General features: G+C 43.1%; 1 protein-coding gene across 3 annotated transcripts in view; it reads right to left on the bottom strand.

Annotated features, from left to right (window-relative positions):
• LOC133496665 (kelch-like protein 29) overlaps positions 1-20,294 on the bottom strand; it is a 173,860-nt gene that overhangs the window by 78,847 nt on the left and 74,719 nt on the right. The gene's annotated exons all lie outside the window — the stretch shown is intronic.

The raw sequence follows: 20,294 nt of genomic DNA, 5'->3' as shown, positions 1-20,294 counted from the left end.
TGTAACGCTGGCTCAATCGCCGGCGGACCCCATGGGACATCTTCCCCCCCCCCATTTCACCCGCTGCTGTGCTGTCTGGACTCGGCCGAGTGCGGCGGGTTTTCGAGGGTTCGGCGCCGAAGCCGGATTCCCCTCCGCTTGGCCTCGGAGTTAATAGAAAAGACCCGGATCCCCCTCCAAGCGGCGTTCTGGCCCTCCGTTCCATTATACCGCATGACCCCACTGTGACGCTATTTAGCTCCGGAATTCACAAGCGGCTTTATCATCCAGAACACATCCAGTTGTAGTAACACAAGAAGGAGTATAGAGCGGTAATAGAAACAGTATTACAATAATTGTCGCTGTGGTAGGTGCAGTATAATATAACAGCCCCCCCCCCGAGTACCACCATAATGACCACGTTAAAGCCCCAAGTGTTCATCAAAAGCGAAGCTGGGGTTTTAATTCTTAGAAAGTATATTTAATTTGTTCGTAGGCCACCGTAATTTTATACCTTTTATCCATCAATACGTAATCAATGTATTTAATTAACCTTTACTTATCCAGGTAAGCTACGCAAAAATAGATTCTCGTTTGAAAAACAAGGTCAAATAAAAGCACGGTTATGCATGGTTTACACATTTGATTTGGTGATTATTTTGTGGATCACGAGAGCAAGCCCGTGTACAACTAGTGGTACTCGTACCACACTATTGTAGTAAAAGTAGGATGAGGGGTAGTAGTAGGAGTTGGAGTCGTAGGATTAGTAGGAGGAGTCACAGTAGCAGTTTGAGTAGGACAGTCGGAGGAGTATAAGTAAAAATAATGGACCTTTCTGACCTGTCAATCACTCGTACAATAATAGCCAATCAGATAGCCGCATTGTCTTGACGCGCCCCTGCCGCCATGTTGTCCCGCAAGCAACGCTGGTTGTCAGTAGCGTGCGCTTGGAAAAGTTACCGTTACGAAGGAAATGGTCCTCAGAATCGCTTGGGGAACGTGCAATTCTGATGAAAGATATCCTGCTAGGGTTCATTTTCCAAAGCCTAAAACGCAGTTGACGAAGTGTCTACGATGGATTAAGGCTCGCGGAAGAGCGCACGTACAACAAAACGTAGACAATATCAACAAACGCTAGGAGGTATTTTTGAAGGTAAGTGAGGGAGAAGTATCTTCTCTGAGCTTGATTGAATTATTATCAGTGCTTTATACATTGCAGGAGAACAACTTTCACTTTGTTAGCGTATCACTGACCTGCTGAATGAAGTGTGTCAGTTTTATGCTGAAGAGTCGGGTTAGTGATGCGTAAATGCGCCATGTCATGGAAGAGAAATGTCTATTTGCCCATTTGTAACACATCGGACTCTTGAGACAGTCAAATGAATACACCCATGCACTTATAAAGACTACAATGATATTACTCGTGATCTTTCCAAGTAAAAAGTACTCACCCTGCTTTACATGCGCAGTACGATTCCACTATTTTATCAATATGAAGTTGGTGAGGCGTCAAACTTTTTTTGCATCGATCGCCGACGTTTCGCTGTAACTCGGAGATTGTGTCCTGCTCCGTCCTAAATCTTAATTCCGTGTACATAACCTTGAGTGCAATAGTTGAGACCTCTCTGTAGAACTCTCTTTGACAAGTCTGACGCATTTGGCAAAAAAAAACAAAAAAAAACCATACCCCAATATTATCTGGAATACGCGATAGAGAATCCACTTCAAACATGTTCTGTTCAATCGCCATTTTGGAAACTTGTGCGATATGGCTAAGGGGGCGGAGTTTAAGCTCACCATCGGAAAGGTCCATTGTTGTAGGACGCCAAAGAGTGAGAGTGAAGGTGGGAGTAAGCGTAAAATAGGAGTGCTAGTAGGAGAAGATGAAGGAGTAAGAATAGGAAATGGTGTGAGACTACAAGGAGACCATCAGTGGGAGGAGGAGGAGTAAGAGGAGGAGGAGTTACTGTAGTAGTACCTGTAGAAGTAAGCGCTGGATTAAAAACAGAAATGGTAATGGGAGTACAGAAGTATGTGTTAGAGAACGTGTGGGAGTAGGAGTTGTAAGAGTAGTAGTAGTAGTACAGTATTATTTGTTTGGAAGAGGAGTAAGTGGAGTAAGCGTGGAAGTAGGAGTGCGGCGATTAGCATAGAAATAGCGAGTTGTTGCAAAAAAAGGGCTGCTCCGATAGATCAGATAATGTCTTTGGGCGTTGTGAATCAGCATGCGGTTCACCGCCCAAGGTCGCTTTTTTTTTTAAAAACAATCATATATTTGCGATAATGAGGGGGCTTCTGTGCGCGTGACAGCAACTGCAATATAAATTGTCAATAACAGTAAACCCGAAACGGGACCCTGGGGAACGCCTTTTTGCAACCGCGTTGCGTTGTGGGATGAAAACTCAAGTTTCACGCGGGCAGACAAGCTGAATGCGTGTCCACTTGGAGATAAATCCCGACTGGAGCTTCCCTGACAGTTTGCGTGTGTGGGCGATGGTAGCCAAAGAACCCAAGGAAGGGAAAAAAAAAAACAAAAATGTAAAAAAATAAAAATAAAAAACAAAGACAAAGAAGTGATGGAGCAAGGGAATGAAGCCCAAGAAGACGAGCTGTCAGCTTCTTTTGTCCACTTCAAGCTGTCAACTCAAACGCTTTACTCAGAGAACTGGTCCATTCTCAAGGACTCAAAGGGGGAGGAGGGTCAGATTCCCGAGCATATCCAAGGTGAGAAGACGCACCTTCCAGCCCTTCTTTTTTTTTTTTTTTTTAATCTTAATGAGCGACCTTTCTTCCTCATCCTCCTTTCCCCTCTGCGACAAAAAGGGGAAAGCGCTCGTTAATGCTCGGAATTGACCCGCTCACTTCGCCCACGTACGTGACCTCATTAAAAATGAATAACAGTTTACCCCAAAACACGTCATTTGCTGCGGCCGCGGACGTTGGCCAACAAGATCTCTATTCCACCTCGTGCCAGAGGAAGCGCTGCAATGCCGGTTTTAAACGACCGTCGCACTCAAGAAGAAGTTAAAAAAAAAAAAATGACCAATGAAAGAAAAAAATAATAATTTGGACTGTAAATAAAAAGACTTTTGAAAGTTTTGTGCATTAATAATTTATGTAGTTTTGGCGCAATCCTGGTAACTCACTAAACAGACAACAAAAAAAAAAAAAAAACAACTAACTAGCCCACAGGTGTCAAACTCAAGGTCCAGGGGCCAGATTCGGCCCAACGCACGATTTCATGTGGCCTGAGAAGGTATCAACTGCCGTGATTTCTGCTCAAATCTGTTCCTAAACTTCAGATTGACATTTCATAATGATAAAGATATTCCAAGCAGTTGTGAGCTACTAAACAACAATTGTTGAAAAACACATTAGCCCTTGATTTCTGATTCCAAAACGAGTTCATCATTTCATGTGTAACTATGAGGCAGTTCAAGATTTTTTTTTATGGTTTCGCAGTCATAATGGTCCTCTAAAGGGAAACCATAACAACGTGACCCACGACAATTAGTTTGACACTCCTGAACTAGGCCCATTCATGCACTATAACACATGTATAAACGTACGTGTTATAGCTAAGGATAGCCAAGTAGTTATAAAAGGCTAACTACTCATTACTTGTGGATTTTTATTACAAAATTAGCGGGCTAGCTAGCAAACTAACTACCTAATGCAGAGGTTTGCCTTTTTGCAGATGCATTTTTTTTCTCACGCCCCACGCTACAGGGGACGCACCCTTCAGTTTGAAAACCACTGACCTGAGTAAATTAAAAAAAAAAAAAACTCAAACAAAAGAAAAAAGTAACAAAAAATATATAACTAACTGACTTGGCCTATCCATCACCACTTGTATATTGGTGTAATTGTCAAATAGAAAAAAATCAAATAAAACAAAACAAATGACTCAACCCAAACCATATCACACTAACAAAACTAACCAAAAAACTAAACACTAACAAAGCAAAAAAAAAAAAAAAAAAAGTTTGAGAAAATAAAAGTCAAGAAGCTTGCTAAGAGAGGAAAAAATATGTACCATGTATTGCAGATTAACTCAATATTACACACCAGAATATCGCGATGCATCAAGAGGAATATAAACAAGACTGGGCTAAGACTGTAAATACTGCTGTTTGCATACGCATACTTCTAAAACACACACACAAGGATTTATGTATCACGACACTAGACAAGTACGAAGGAGCTGCAAGTTCTGGGCGGGCTGATGACATTTTCTCAGCGTTCAATTTTTGCATCGCGTGGTTCCGGCTGCATCAATCGCGGGCGGTCCCATTATCGCGGGCCGGCAGATGATTTCTCCCGAGTGGACGGATAAGCATCTGCTTGGGTGCGCAGACGTGGGTTCCAGATTAATAATAATTGGGCGGGCTGCGCCGGAGCCGTTCTGGGCTCTCGTCGGGGATCGAACACCAACACGTTTGAGGTTGCGGTGCACAGAGAGATGGCAGGAGTGATGCCAGACACTTCATTAGGTACACCTGCACCATCTAATATTCTGCATAAAAGGTGCTCATCCCAATTTTTGACAAAGTTGTACATATATTATGCTCCAAACTTATTGGGAAATATTTGTAAAAGGCTCGCAGCAGGAGGCCTTCACACAAACATTGCTACAATCAGTTTATCGGAAAATAGATTTAAAAATCCCCATATTTATGCCTGAACGCATACATAATGGGTATGCAAGGCAAAAAGTAATAGAAAGCAATAAAAATATAATGCAATTGTAAATATGCTGTGCATATAGTAGCTTCAAAACACAAATGTAGATATTGCCAACAGCTTTATGATGACAAATGCTGATAACGTATTTTATAAAAGTTAAATAAATCAATCAAAGTGGACATTTTTCCATTCCTGGAGTGACAAAATCTAGCTAAGGATTTTTTTACAAATGACAAATTACGCCTACCAAATATCTGGGCGACGCTAAATGAAAAACTTTTTTTTTTGCCAAAGTCATGGGCCGAGCATGGGGTCAAAATCTGATGATCAGTTTGAGGATTTGCCACAGATGATCACACACGCACGCACGGCTGACATCATCGTGATTGCGACCGCGCCAGCCGTCACCATCTTGCCGCGGCAGGCGCCAGGCTCGATCCGAGCAGAACCTCGTGCTGATGATGATCGCCGCCATTTGGCCAGCGCGCGTGCGCGGCGGCACAGGAGGCGTCTCGCCGGGACGCCGAAGATTTTTGGGTTTTTTTCCATCGCTTTGAGTCCCTCGGAAAGAGATCCTTTAGATTGTTCAGCTTCGGGCCCGCAAAAATGTTATTACAAAATCGTTACAAGTTTGCTAAACAAAAATAAAAACAGCCAAGCACAGCATACCACAGGACACTTTCCTGCTCCTCGTGTTTCCCGGGACTTTTTCCATTTTGGATATATTTTTGCTTCTTTTAAAAAGATGTTTCCGGTTACACGTTATTAGAGTTTCAATTTGGCATCAGCCATCCGCAACTAAGCTATCGCAGCTAGCAACGCGCTTGCCTTGTTGCAATGTTTGCATGCGCTACCGCGCTACTGTTTCTTTGCAAAGGTCTTCTCTCTTCCGCCATGACCGCACCTGTGCGCTGTTGCTTCCATTAAAATGCACGACCACCTCCGCAAATCTGCTCGCTATCTCGGGGGAGACGCGTGTAAACAAATTTAATCAAGACTCTATATTGCTCCCTCCATAGAAATAACACCGCTTCGTAATTGCACGCGAGGAAGGAGGAGTGTGTGCGGGAAGTAAATGAAATTCATGAAATCCATCTGCTTGCTACTAATGCTTCCCCCCACCTTTCTTTTTTATCTTCAGAAATGTGTGGGTACACATGGGTGAAATGGTAAAGAAGTAAATAAAGCCACAAATAAAAGAATGCTAAAATAGTAGACAAATGTCCCAAAAAATACTGTAGGGAATAACTGAAAAATGAAAAATAAATAGATTAAAAAAATACACATATACTTGTGTATTTTTATTGCAATATTTAAAAAAAAACAAATACCAGCCCAAAATACACAAATTTAAATTTCAAATTCAGTGAAAAATTCAAAAATCTCTAAAAAAAAAAATATACAATTTTTAAAAAATGGCACCATGACCTGTGGATTGCTTTCCACTCGCCGTCCAAACTGTACACGAGGAGGAAGGAGGCGGACTACGCAAGGAAATTAAATTCATGAAAATCCAACTCCTTGCTACGAATGCTTCCCCCCACCCTTCTTTTTTATCTTCAGAAATGTGTCGCCACAGATGGGTGAAATGGTAAATAAGGAAATGAATCAACAAAAGAATGCTAAAATATTAGACAAATATACACAAAATACTGTAGGGAATAACTTAAAAATAAGATTAAATAGATGAAAAATACACATATGTGTATTTTTATTACAATATTTAAAAAACAAATTTAATAATTAAAAAAAATAGCCAAAATAATATTTATAAGGTAAGTTTCAGATTAATGGAAAAATTCCAAAATATCTAAAAACAAGAGAAAATATACAATGAAAAAAAAAAAATGGCACAGTGACCTGGACTGCCTTCCACTCACCCTCTAAACTGTACACAAGGAAGAAGGAGGCGGACTACACGAGGAAATGAAATTCATGAAATCCATCTGCTTGCTACGAATGCTTCCCCCCGCCCTTCTTTTTTATCTTCAGAAATGTGTGGACACACATGGGTGAAATGGGAAATAAGTAAATAAAGCCACAAATAAAAAGAATGCTAAAATATTAGACAAATATACACAAAATACTGTAGGGACTAACTGAAAAATGAAGAATAAATAGATAAATAAAATACACATATATTTGTGTATTTTTAATACAATATTTAAAAAACAAATACTGTCCCAAAATACACTAATTTAATAATTTAAATAAATGGTCAAAATAATATTTCTAAGGTAAGTTTCAGATTAATTGAAAAATTCCAAAATATCTAAAAACAAGAGATAATATTCAATGAAAAAAAAAATGTCACAGTGACCTGGACTGCCACATTCCACTCACCCTCCAAACTGTACACAAGGAAGGAGGAGGCAGACTACACAAGGAAATTAAATTCATGAAATCCAACTGCTCGCAAACCCCCCCCCCCATATCTTCCCTCCGGCCAAGCTCGGACAGATCTACCCGACTTGGCTGAAGTGTGCAAGATGATGGGTATAATGCCTCTTCTCCCACAAACATCCATCACGCACACTCGCCACGTCGCCTCCTGACCCATCATCTCTCTCCAAAAAAAAATTCCCACCTCCTTCGCCCGAAAGAAATCGAGCGAGCGTGGTCCGAAAGTGAGCGACAATTAACGTAACGCGTTCGCTCGGAGAGCTCGTCTCCATGGCGACGCACAGTCACCTGAATGCGAAGCCGATTAGTTCCGGGTGTCCCCGCATGCCGCTGTGTCAAATCTATTGGACCGGAACGTTGCTGCGCGCCGCGCAAACACACGCAAGTCAGTAAACAAAGAGAAAAGAAGCGCCATTTGCGGTAGGTGACTTCGTCTAAAATGGTGAAGCGTCGCATGCAGATGGCGGCTGCAGATGGAGGAGAAAAACAAAAATCAAAAAAACAAACAAAAAAAATCCCCCACTGGTAACTAATTTTTGAGCATGCTTTTTTCCCCTCAAATCAAGACGTTCACTGACGATGGAGAAAAAGGACAATGCTAACATTTTTATATTATATATATTATATTTTATATTAAATTGTTTTTTAAAGAAACTATGAAAAAATAATTATGAACAAAAATATTGGATTCAATTTAAAACTTGAAGAAAAAAAAAGGTCGAAATTTCAAAAACTGCATTAAAGATACATAAATTTACAAAATATAACCACAACCAATTCAGAAAAATGTGAAATAGAGACAGATACAAAAATCTCGACCGAAAAAATGCAAATATGTCGGAAAAAAACCCGTACTGTAATTAATTAATTATAATTCATATAATACATATATATCCTGTGCCCCTTGTGGATATACAGCTAAGAAAATGGACAGATATAATTATACAATTAATGAATTTATTCCGTGACCAGGTTTTGATCTCAAAACGTGTTAACTCAAAGCACCATCTACCAATGAAATGATTCAAAATATCACAAATCCGTTCCACCCCCCCTTATGGAAACCAGAACTATAACATATTGTACTTTATAAAAAAAAAAAAATGTAAAGAATGAATATTTGTGCATCACGATTAATTCATTGCAGACAAAGGAAACCTTCAACCAGCAACTGTAATCTGCAATCATTTGGAGATGATTTTGTGATAAAAGACCGACACATGTAAACTTGACTACCGATATACTCAAACATCACACAAAATATTTACAGTGCAGTGCTGTCACCTGGGGTATATTACACCATATTTCTCGGCGTCATAACATACTGACATCCCCTCGTGCTTCACGCTAACCCCCAGCCGACACGACAGGCCGCCATAATGAAAATAACACTTTGGTCTGCCGGGCGTGTATAGAGCTGACGCTCCGAGGAACGGATACGCTCTGTGATTTCTACCCCCCCCCGCCGCCGCTGAAAACTCGGATGCTGAAACCGCGAGATTGCCGACATGCTCGAGTGGGAAAGCGGAGCTAATATCCTCCGATTGCTCAGACCTCGCGGCGCCCGCAACCTCCCTTTTGTCTTCTTGTTTATACGCGAACGGGCTTCGTCCTCGGGGCATCCAGCAGTTGAGTTGTTGAGGGCTCCTTTGAGTCATGGGAAGAGCTTATCGAGCCCCCACCCGCTACCGCCGCTGCCCTTGCTGACCGGGTGACACGGGGGGTGGGGGGTTGTCTCCGGCGGGCCGTGACTGTTGAGCGTGTGGGGAGTGAACCATCCAACGGCCTGTCAGCGCCTCAAAAGAAGCTTCGTAAACGGTGTGACATCCATGAGGGGACACTGGCAACTACATCAATGGAGTGAGGGCAGTGGGATCAACTACAGTGAAGAAAATAAGTATTTGAACACCCTGCAATATTGCAAGTTCTCCCACTTAGAAATCGTGGAGGGGTCTGAAATACTCATCGTAGGTGCATATCCACCGTGGGAGAGATCATCTAAAAAGAATGCAAATAAGTATTTGAACACCTGATAAAACCAATGTTGATACTTGGTCCAGTAGCCTTTGTTTGCAATTACAGAGGTCAAACGTTTCCTGTAATTGTTCAGCAGGTTTGCACACACTGCAGGAGGGATTTTGGCCCACTCCTCCACATCTCCAGATCTTCTCTAGATCAGACGGGTTTCTGGGCTGTCGCTGAGAAACACGGACTTTTAGCTCCCTCCAAAGATTTTCTATTGGGTTCAGGTCTGGGGACTGAATAGGCCACACCAGAACCTTGATACGCTTCTTCTTACGGAGCCAGTCCTTGGTTTTTCCTGGCTGTGTGCTTCGGGTCATTGTCACGTTGAAATACTCAACCACGACCCATCTTCCACGCTCTGACTGAGGGAAAGAGGTTGTCCCCCAAAATCTCACAATACATGACCGCGGTCATCCTCTCCTTGATACATTGCATTCGTCCTGTCCCACGTGCAGAAAAAACACCCCCAAAGCATGATGCTACCACCTCCATGCTTCAGAGTAGGGATGGTGTTCTTGGGATGGAACTGCAAAAATAAAAGCTAATAAGCTAATACTTGTAAATACCAACATGTTGAAAATCCTTGCAGGTCTTTTCCAATATTTAATTGGAAAAAAACTCATCTTGGATTTTTTTTTCCATTTAACCCCAAAAAATGACTACGCTACTAATTCTGCTTTTTCAGCAATTCCTTGTTTCCACCGCAATTTAAAACCTGGGCTTGGCATTTAAGTGCTTTTAATTGTTATGGAAAGTTTTGTCACTAACAACAGTGACGAACTGCATCCTGGCCGGACCGCCAACAACACAAAGGAAGCACTCGGCAGTATCTATGGTAATAATAGACGCTCGTTTGTACAAGACTGTCGCATTGGAATGCTTTCAAAGCCGCCGCTTTAAACTGCTACTTACTGTTGGTTTTCGTACCAACATATATCTCTATCCTGGGGGGCAACAACAAGGCAGCCCCCCCCCCCGCCACTCACAGGCTGCTTTTCATCTGACAAGATGAAGCGGTCAGCGAGATCCCCAGGGGATCCCAGCACGCCCGGCGAGGTCGGGGTCCGTCGCAGCAGAAGCAAGGCAGGGGCCTTTAGAGTGCGGCAGGTGGGCGGAAAAACAAAATGAACCCCGCAAGGAGGGAAGGACTGTTTTGTGGGTCTTGAACCGCCTCCGGGCGGGCCGCGAACAATGTGAGCTCTTCAAATGCTAATACTAGTCCATGCACATGGCACAAGAATTTTCAAGGTAAGCGTCACACAAGTCTTAAAGGCGTTGAGCGGCAAACTTCATTTGGTTGCATTATACATACTCAAGTCAAATGTAAACAAACAATTTCCCAGCAATGACAGCATGGAGTTAGCGAGCTAGCTATGCCCGCACCCGATAATCCCCACTTTCCTTTCAGACAGTCCACTGGCATGGATGCCTCAGAGTGCCTCGTTATCAGCTGTGAGTGTGGGCACCACACCGAGAGATTGTATTTTGACAACAAATCAGACAATTTAAAGGTCTTGATCAGGGGAAAAACAATTATCAGTCACCTTTTTGTAAGTTTTCGGCAAGATTTGAGGTCTGGAGTCAATCGCATCCATGCTTTGTGGAACACGAGCGTTACAACTCTCACTAAGTGAGTGGAGAAGGACTTTATTAGGTTTAAACACGGGGCAAAGCCAAACTCTTATCTGCTCAAGCATAATATTCCTCACAGTGTCTTTGCGCCGAGAGCCCACTGAAACATGGATTTCATACATGGTTTAATCCTTTAATTTGGTTGTTCAAATCCGCCCCCCTTCTCTGAATGCTTCTTCGCGGGGAGATTGGTGCACCGCCGGTCTGTGGAAAGCGGCCAGCGCAGGAAAGCGCGCATAAGTTTAAATATTTCATTTATTGGTTTGAGTGGTCACACTGAGAAGTATTTACTACTTGCATGGTGCTCATTGAATTTTTCTCAACGCAGCGAGAGAAATAATTTCTTTTACAATTTTGTCGCTTTCATTGGTGAGAGCTGTCGGTAGTGCGACCTCAATAGTGTGCGGGGGTAGTGGAGGAAGTCCCACTGATTGACCATAAGAGGATGCACGAAAGTCTCAAGGACTCATGTGTGAAAGTGAACTGGACGTTTTTCATTTTGGCATGAAGCAGACATTTCGGGACACACTGGAGCAAACACCGTTGATATATCACACTGTGCTGTATTGTGGAATTTTATGAATGTACATACATATATATCGGGACTCAGCAGTTATTATTTTTTGACACATACTTACTGCAGACTCACATAGCAAAAGGTCCAAGCCAGGAAGACAGAGTATGAAAAAGAAAATGTCATTTCATTTCAGAAAAGTATCTTAAGTGTATTGTGCCTATTGCAAACTAAAACTAGCTTAACTTACACAACTCCATGTCTGTGTTAAACATCGTTAGCGAATAGCCCCAACAGAATGAACTGCTATCCCTCAGGTATTCAGGATCAAGGGAGAATAGATATACAGTAGGCACCGGTGAACTTTCAATGTCTTCATGGAGCAAATGGGAACAAAATACAACAACCAGAAGCCCAGTCCTAGACAACCTGCCAATGGCCTCACCTGACGCTGTCACTCAACAAGTGGCGAGCGGTTTTCGCCTTGCCGGCCAGACTGTCCACCACATACATACCAGTAATACATTAGGGCGAATTCCAACTTGTTCAAATTTAGGTTATGGTTACACACCAAAGACCCCCTAAATGTAGAGAATTCCAAACGACGCACCCTTTTCCCCTGAAGTTGACTTTGGGACTTTCCAAAGTTCTCAACTACCCGAGTACAATTTGTTTTGCTGCCACAGCACAGCGACATAAATCCAGTGTTGGCAGTCAAGCAGAGCGGCGTAGTAAACAATCAAGATGGCCGTGCTTGATATTCCGCTGCGATACATCCCGCTTTGATGGGTTCTGATAGAGATTCTGTGTAATACCTGCTGCCGGCATTCCATTAAGACACATTCTCGCCGCAAGGCAGCACGTAGCTTTCTGTTCCACTGAGCACAGCCATTTCCCTTTTCATCTCTCTTTTTTTTTTTTTTCACTGCCCCTTTTTATTATGAAAGGATACCATCATCCTGCAATGGATTTCGGCACCTGGGACGGACTCTGCTATAGTGACGGAGTACTCAGTCATCAGTCCAAAAACTACACACCCGCACCTCTTACTCTTCTCAAAAGCCAATTTATAATTGATTGAAAAGTGGGGAAGAATAAAATAAGTTTTTTTGTACAATTAAGTGTCATCACCGAAGTTTCGACAGCCGTGATCGATGTGGCACGTCGCAAAAAAAAAAAAAAGAAATCTCATCTGGCATTGTGTCTGGTCGGGCCATTGATCCGGGATGCGGACCCCATGCCGGAGCAGTCACCACGGGGGAACAGCGAGAGCCGGCTTAATCAACAGAGAAGGAAAAGCCACAAAATGGCTTTCTTACTTCACTCAAACGTCTGGAAAAGTTGTCTCGCTAATGAAATCAGACTTTAAGAGGTACGGTTCTGGGCTGGGGTTGTGTTTTAGGGTTCCGGTCAAAGTCAGGATTACTCTTCAGAGTTCGGGTGTAGAGTTAGGACTTCCAGGTGAAAGTTTAGAACTGAGGTTGGTGTCAGGATTAAGACGGAGACTTCGAGTTAGCATTAGGCAAATTAATTGGGAAAGAGGTTTTATCCCGAGACTTTTCCCTACAATTTACCGAGCATGAATTTTCAATTTTTCCTGCAACTCCCAACCGACAATTCGACCAAGCCACTGATGTTTTGCACACTTGTGCGCGAGAACCCAAAACAGACAAGCGGATTGTCCTCCATAAACCCACAAAGCAAAGGCAGTCTTTCTGACTTACTTTCTTTCTTACTTACTTACTACTTTCTTCCCCCTCGGAGGATCCTAAAAGTAAACCACCTTCACACTCTGCTGGCTGGATTTGATTTATTAGCTTCTCGCGGCTCGTTCTCATCCCATCCCCGACTCGCCGCTTGCTATTTGCATTGAATGGTGAAAATGTCAGCAAATCCTCCTCCTGAGAAGATGATCCTCCACAAAATGACCACGGGGGAGAAAACTCCTTCACTGGTGTGCCCTTCGTTTCTTAGCAATTTGTCACGGAACCCCGGAAGGTGAATTGAGTTGAACAGCTCTTTAGTCGCCTTTTAGGCTTCAGGTGGTGATGCTGTTGGGTTTATGGGTTAGGATTAGGGTTTAAGACTTTAGGGGAAGGATTATGGGCAGGGTTTATGGTTGTGGGTAGAGGTTACGATTGTGGCCTGAAGGTCGGGATTCATCTTGAGTGTTATGGTTAGGGATTGATGTGAGGGTTTGGGGGTTACAGGTTTAGGGTTAGGAGATCAGAGTTTCAGGGAGTGAGTTAAGCGAGGGCTTTAGCATGACTAGCAGCATAGGGGTAAACCATACACCCGTCCATTTTCCAAGTTGGTTATCCTCACAAGGTGTCACAGGAGTGCTGGAGCCTATCCCAGCTACCGTCGAGCAGGAAGCAGGGTACGCCATGGACTGGTTGCCAACCAATCGCAGGGCACGGAGACAGACAACAGTCACAATCATACCCAAGTCATCCATGTAGTTGGGACCGGATTGTCCGGAGAAAACCCACTCAGCCACGGGGAGAACGTGCAAACTCCGCACAGGCGGGCCCGGGATTTTTCCTCAGAACTGTGAGGCCGACGCTCTAACCAGTTGCATCACCGCCCCGGTTTAAGATTACCTTCAGTAAAATTTTGAATATGCAGAGGCAGATGTGTCTTGTCTAGAATTTCTTCAGGGATGTGGGGAGTGCATTGTAGTTGTGGTCCAAACTGCCAATTGGATGGACGATAGCCTTGAGCAGCCGTGGAGGGTGCTGGCTCCACACCAACAAACTATTAGCCTCCTAATAAAAAGTGCCACTTCTTGTTTCGCATTTTGGATTTGATTTCTCTTCCGTGGGGGTGTGTGGGGGGAAGGAGGGGGGCGGGTCACCGTTCCTTAAGGCAACGTCCATAAACCGGCTGGTCCGCACTGACGCCTGCACCTGATTTCATTTGGCTTTCAACAAGCATCATCATCGTTTTCCATTCACGAATGCGACGTCGCCGCGTTTGTGGACAAACAAATCAGCTCTGAAGCAGACGGCCGCAAGAGAGAGGGGGAGGGGGAAAAAGGGATTAAGCGGCAATTTTCCTTGAAGGAGGCCACACGGAAACTTTAACGAGGAATGTTAATTGTTAATCAAGGAGATGCTGAATCAACTGTCTGATGGGCTCCCAATCCCAGCACACCCTCAAAACCAGATTAGGACAAATTGTCTGGAGTCTGCTCCCAATCATGTGCAGAACTGTCCTCATGCTACAATGTGGCCCATTATAAATTCAATTTCGAAAGTTATTTCTCCTGAAGGTATGGCTTTCATTTCACTGTTCCGATCAAAGTACATTTACGGCGCTTATCTTGTAACCTCAGCTTGTCAAAGCGAAGTTTTTATTTGGTTTTATTTTTTTTTTAGATTTGAATGAATTGTCTGTCCATCTTAATTAAATTTTTCTTTTGGACTGACTATTTTTATATCTCCTTACATTTAATTTCCTAAATGTGATTTTATTTTATCCTGCAACTAAAAATATATAAATACCAATCTTTGAATTTTCAGGAGCTAATTGTCTAAAATTAGTGCGTATTATTTAATTTTTTAATTATTTTGTTATTTGTATTACATTTTGGGGGGCAGGTTGTGTTTGACTTTTCAAGAATGAATTATCACGATGCCCAATTCTATTTTTTTGCTATTAGTATGCATAAAGGTAAACGGATGATTTTATTAATCTTCCAAGAAGTGATTGTCATAATTCAATTGAAAACAAAAAATTCATTATTGCTGTTTACACCTTATGAAGTCACGTGAGCGACTTATCGGAACTGCCAGACGTCGGCACATCCACGATCGATTTATCTGGAGCCCACCGTCGTCGCACACGTCAAGAAATAGACTGCCGAGGAGAAGACTGGAAAAAAATAATAATAAAGGCGACAACAAAACAGGCACTCGGACAATGGCGACCAGATGAATCTTATCTGTGTGGCGCGCGTCAATCTCAGATGTGACCAGACGGGATGTCGGCGAGTTTTCATACAATTGCCGCCGCGTCCCGGAAGACCTTTGGCGTCACCGCTTTTGTCCCTTCAAATAAAGCCAACCTGGAGAATCTCCAAAGGCGCGGGTCCAAACGGAGGCTACATTATTAGTCCGGACGAGCGAGAATGGAAACAAACTCGGAGCCGACGAGTCCGACGGTTCAAACTAATAAGGAGTCACTGGATATCACACCGCGATGAAAGACGAGATGCGGCCCCGCCAATGTCTATTTATGTCACGGTGACTTTGTGAACGCTCGCGTCTTGTCGTGGCAATAATAAGCGGCGCGGGTCGCTCGTGCTGCGGGAAACTGAGAAAACCGACTCACGCTGAATGCGTCGGCTGAAACCCCACTGACGCTAACAAGTCAGGACAACAGAGGAGAACGGGGGTCTTCTGTATCTACTTCTTGACGTGTTGGGTAAGAAGACAAATTGTGTCAGAGTGGAGACCGAGGGCCAGGAGAAAAGGGACGAACCAAATCGGCTCAGGTGGTCTGGAGTCCATTAGGAGACGTGTACTGGACAAACTACATGGACGTCTGGTGTCATTTTGCTTGTTTAAAAACAAAATCTTCGGTAAATTTAGCAAAGCTTTAGCTTGACGTAAAAGACTAAGAACGTGCCCGGACTCAGTGTCATTTTCTTTCTTCTTTAACGACTGACATTACTGCTGAGGAGTGAACTGATCTTGGTCCGTCCCAGTTGGCTAACGCCTCCACACCCGGATGAGCGGCACAATCTTGCACGGAATTGAATGAGAAAGTCTGACATTTACTGTATCTTTATTACTGGTTTATGATCTCATTATACATTTGTATAAAATATTATATGGCGCTATTATTCCTCATTCAAAAAAAACCCATTGCAACATATTTTGTTGGGATTTTGGGAGTGGGGACTGGAATGGATTAAGGATAATTTCCTTTTAATTCAATGGCAAAAGATCAGTTGAGATGCGATTGTTTTGCGTTACAAGCGTGGCTAGTTACCCTATAAAACTTGTATCTGAAGGAACCGCCGTCATTTAAATAGTTCGGGGAAATCAGAGTCAGTTTATTTTTGTATCGTTTTTTTTTTTTGTTATCACATCATTGCAGGGGTTTTCTATGCATTGAAATATTGATGACATGAACTCTAAGCATAGTGACGATTACAAAGATGGAGGCACGCACAGAAAAGGAGAGGAATGAAGATTAGCTGAAGTAAAACAGAATATATGTGCATGAATGAGAGGGGCGGAGGGGGAAGGGTGAAGCTCCAGGGAGAAGAGATGGCGAGGGTGGACGGCTTCAAATACTTGGGGTCAACAATACAGATCAACGGTGAGTGTGGTAAGGAACTGAAGAAACGGGTCCAAGCGGGGTGGAACAGTTGGCGGAAGGTGTCTGGTGCTCTATGTGACAGAAGAGTCTCCGCTAGGATGAAGGGCAAAGTTTATAAAACAGCGGTGAGGCCGGCCATGATGTACGGATCAGAGAGTGGGGTACTGAAGAAACGACAGGAAGCAGGACTGGGAGGTGGCAGAAATGAAGATGTTGAGGTTCTCGCTAGGAGAAATGAGCTCATTAGAGGGACAGCCAAAGTTGGATGTTTTGGAGACAAGGTTAGAAAGAGCAGACTTCGATGGTTTGGACATGTCCAGAGGCGAGAGACTGAGTACATTGGTAGAAGGGTGCTGAGGTTGGAGCTGCCAGGCAAAAGAGCGAGAGAGAAGAAGACCAAAGGAAAGAGTGATGGAAGTTATGAGGGAGGACATGAAGACTGGGTGTTAGAGAGGAAGATGCACGAGATAGGCTAAGATGGAAAAAGCTGTGGCGACCCCTAACGGGACAAGCCGAAAGGAACAGAAGAAGGGTAAGCTCGCACACCTTTTTTGCATTCTTATATTGAAAACATGGTCTACCAAATGATTGTTGAACTGCCATTTCCGATCCTCAAAACGGATTCTTTCCTCTCTCGAGTGAGCGGTCATCGGGTTAAGCCAAGGCCAAGAGTGCACAATGAGGCTGTACAGAATTTGACTCATCCCGTCTGCACTTTCCATGCACGGCCACCGTGAATGAGCTTGGAGTGTCTTCGTCGACTTCTCGGTGGGCATTCTACCCGGGTCTTCGCCAGGACTGTCAGCGGAGGAGAACGGCGAGCTTGATTGTCAGGCCGAGCGTGTCGAGAGGCTCATCGCCGTCCGTCCGCCGACGGCGCCAAGTGGCTGTCGTCTTAGATTTGTCGCTGTCATCCGTCGTTGCCGCCGGCGGCGGCGTCTTGCCCCGCCGCCCGTCCGCGCGTGAGAGGCCTCTTGTCAAAGGTGAAAACGATACTTCGCCCGATTTTTTTTCCCCGCCCTCTGTCGTTTATAATTGGCTCGTTCTCCGGAGGCTAACGAGCGACTGCGAAGGGTTTGCAAAGTGCTAATGAAGAGAATTAGCAAAGACAGCTGTTGTCAGCTCCGAGACTCGCTGCCTTGAAAGTACAAAAAAAAAAAAAAAAAAAAATCCTGCTGGTTAGCGTCTTCATCTTAGCCACCGCAAATTGAGCTACACTGCAGCCCCTGTTTTCGCAGGGGCCACGTCGTCCCACCCACAATACGCTGTTTTGTTTTGCTGAGGACCCGTGTTCAATCCCAGCCGCTGCCGACCAGTTCAGGGTGTACCCCGCCTCCTGCCCGTTGACAGCTGGGACAGCCTCCAGCACTCAGTGACCCTTGTGAGGATAAGCAAGTTTTGAGAGAACTGGTGAAAGACAATCAATGCAGTTTGAATGATCATTTGAGACATTTTTGAAAATTTAGGATACTTTTTTTGTTTTAATTAAGGTTCTTTTTCTTTTTGTATGCACATTATGACTAGAGGGACTTTTCATCCTCAAAAGGAAGAAGAACAGTCATTGTGTTATTCGTTGCTGCGCAACTTGATCCAAATTAAAGCTTGGGACTACAGGGTGGGTTGGGGGGTTGGGGGGGAACCCTCTCTGGACAAAAATCTGTCTCAAAGTATGTTTGGTATCAGGAGGAAGAAAGCAAATCTCGGAAAGGGGGGAAAAAAAAGAGAAAAAGCAAAACTTGTTTTGAACAATGTCATTGTTGTGCGCTAGCCAGAGGCTAAGCCGCCCGGTGATTGTTTACACATCTGCAGCGAATCAAATGTTCCGATCGCAAAGTCGAACTCCATCTGCACTCTTAATAAATGTACAAGTTGAAAAATGGCATTTTTAAAGATAAAAAAAAAAATAGCTCTTAGTTGAGTAAACTGGATGTTCACAATAAATTCATGCCAATTTTTCCCCAATGGGTGCGCAGTCTAATTTTATTCTGTTCATTTAATATTCTATCCAGTTTTAAACACAGCCAGGAAACTGAACTGATATTATAATTTTTAATCATCAGCGTTGCAAAAATATTCACCGAGGCGACCAAGCCATTTCTCATTTATTATTATTATTCTGTTGATTCCATTGTGGGTGCTGTGTGCGTTGCGGTGGAGTTGCTTTGCGGCCCAGGAGTGTGGCGGTGGCGGGGGGCAGTCAGCCATTTTAATATTAAAAACATAAATAATAGATCACATATTAAATGTAGATTCTAATAGGGAGAGACTCAATCAGCATTTTGTGGTCTGACCTTAATGCCGGCTGAACAAATGACTCCAATCTCACTTTTTTCCCTTCATTAGGAACGTCTCGCTTCGCCACACGACCAGAACCGCACTAGTGTGTGTGCGCTCGCGTGTGTGTGTGTGTGTGTGTGGTTCTCTCAGGTTAGCTGCGGTGAACTTGACAATACTGAAAGGAGACAGTTTCACTCTCATTGGAGTCTCATGGCCGATGCATCATTTATTAACAGGCACTTTTGAGCTTTTCTAAGTGTACTCAATCAGGTCAATACTTGACACTTAAGGGACTTCAGAAAAGTGTATATATTTTTTTAAATGTATTTTATAAATTTGTCTTTAATTTATTTTTGTGACGCAAAGCTAAATTGTATCTAATTGTATTTATTTGTCTTTTAAAGTGAAGCCATTTACTTGATTCGTCCTACAGTGCCTGCCACAGCACAACCATTTATAAAGTGTAGCACAATGTGTGTGTCTTTGTCAGTGGGAGAATACAATGTGAATTAGCAAAAATTATTAAAAATCTGCAAAAGAGAAGGTTCAAATTGTTTATCGCCAGACCCAGATTAAAATTAGTGTCAATCTAAACAGAAAATGAGAATCACACATTGTGTGTTTACGAGAAACTCATAGCTTAGCCTTTAAATCTGCTAGCTTAATGTTGATGCCGCCAGATAATGGCCATAGATGGGCGACCAAATAGCATCTATGTGGCTGTGTTGTAAATCTTTTAGTTAGAGTATATAGCAATACTCTGTCATATATTCTTTATCCTGTGCGTTGAATGACTAATATTATTGCGCAGGAGTTGTGATTGGTGTACAATGGAGCCCGGATTTTTGCAGTGGATAGTGACTGAGCCCGAGTGACAGTTATGAAGCTATGTTCTATAAAAACACACACATTTAATCCTACAAAAATGATTAAATAAGTGGGGATGAAAAAAGTTATTTGGGAGTTTGTTCCCCCACATAGATAGATAGATAGATAGATAGATAGATAGATAGATAGATAGATAGATAGATAGATAGATAGATAGATAGATAGATAGATGATAGATAGATAGATAGATAGATAGATAGATAGATAGATAGATAGATAGATAGATAGATAGATAGATAGATAGATAGATAAAAAAAAACCTAAACATTTTCAAACCAGGCTTCAGTGGTCCCACAGCCCTTGTGAGGACAGGCAGCTCAGAAAATGGATGGACAGAATTTTTCCATTTATTTTATTTGTTTTCATTTGTGGAAAGGTGTCTGCGGGTGACAAACCGCGACTATGTAGGGCTTCACTGTATGGCCAGCTGTGTATAATACTGCCCCCAAGTGGCCAAGGTGCAGACACCAGAAGGAGCAGCACAATATGTATTGAAGTGAAGCAAAAAAAGACAAAATGGCTGCATTCTTTTAGCTATGTAGTTACAATATTACTACTA

This window comes from Syngnathoides biaculeatus, chromosome 23, assembly GCF_019802595.1.
Source record: "Syngnathoides biaculeatus isolate LvHL_M chromosome 23, ASM1980259v1, whole genome shotgun sequence".
Lineage (NCBI taxonomy): Eukaryota > Metazoa > Chordata > Actinopteri > Syngnathiformes > Syngnathidae > Syngnathoides > Syngnathoides biaculeatus.
The sequence above is the reverse complement of the archived record's forward strand: the minus strand, read 5'-3'. Positions and strand labels throughout refer to the sequence as shown.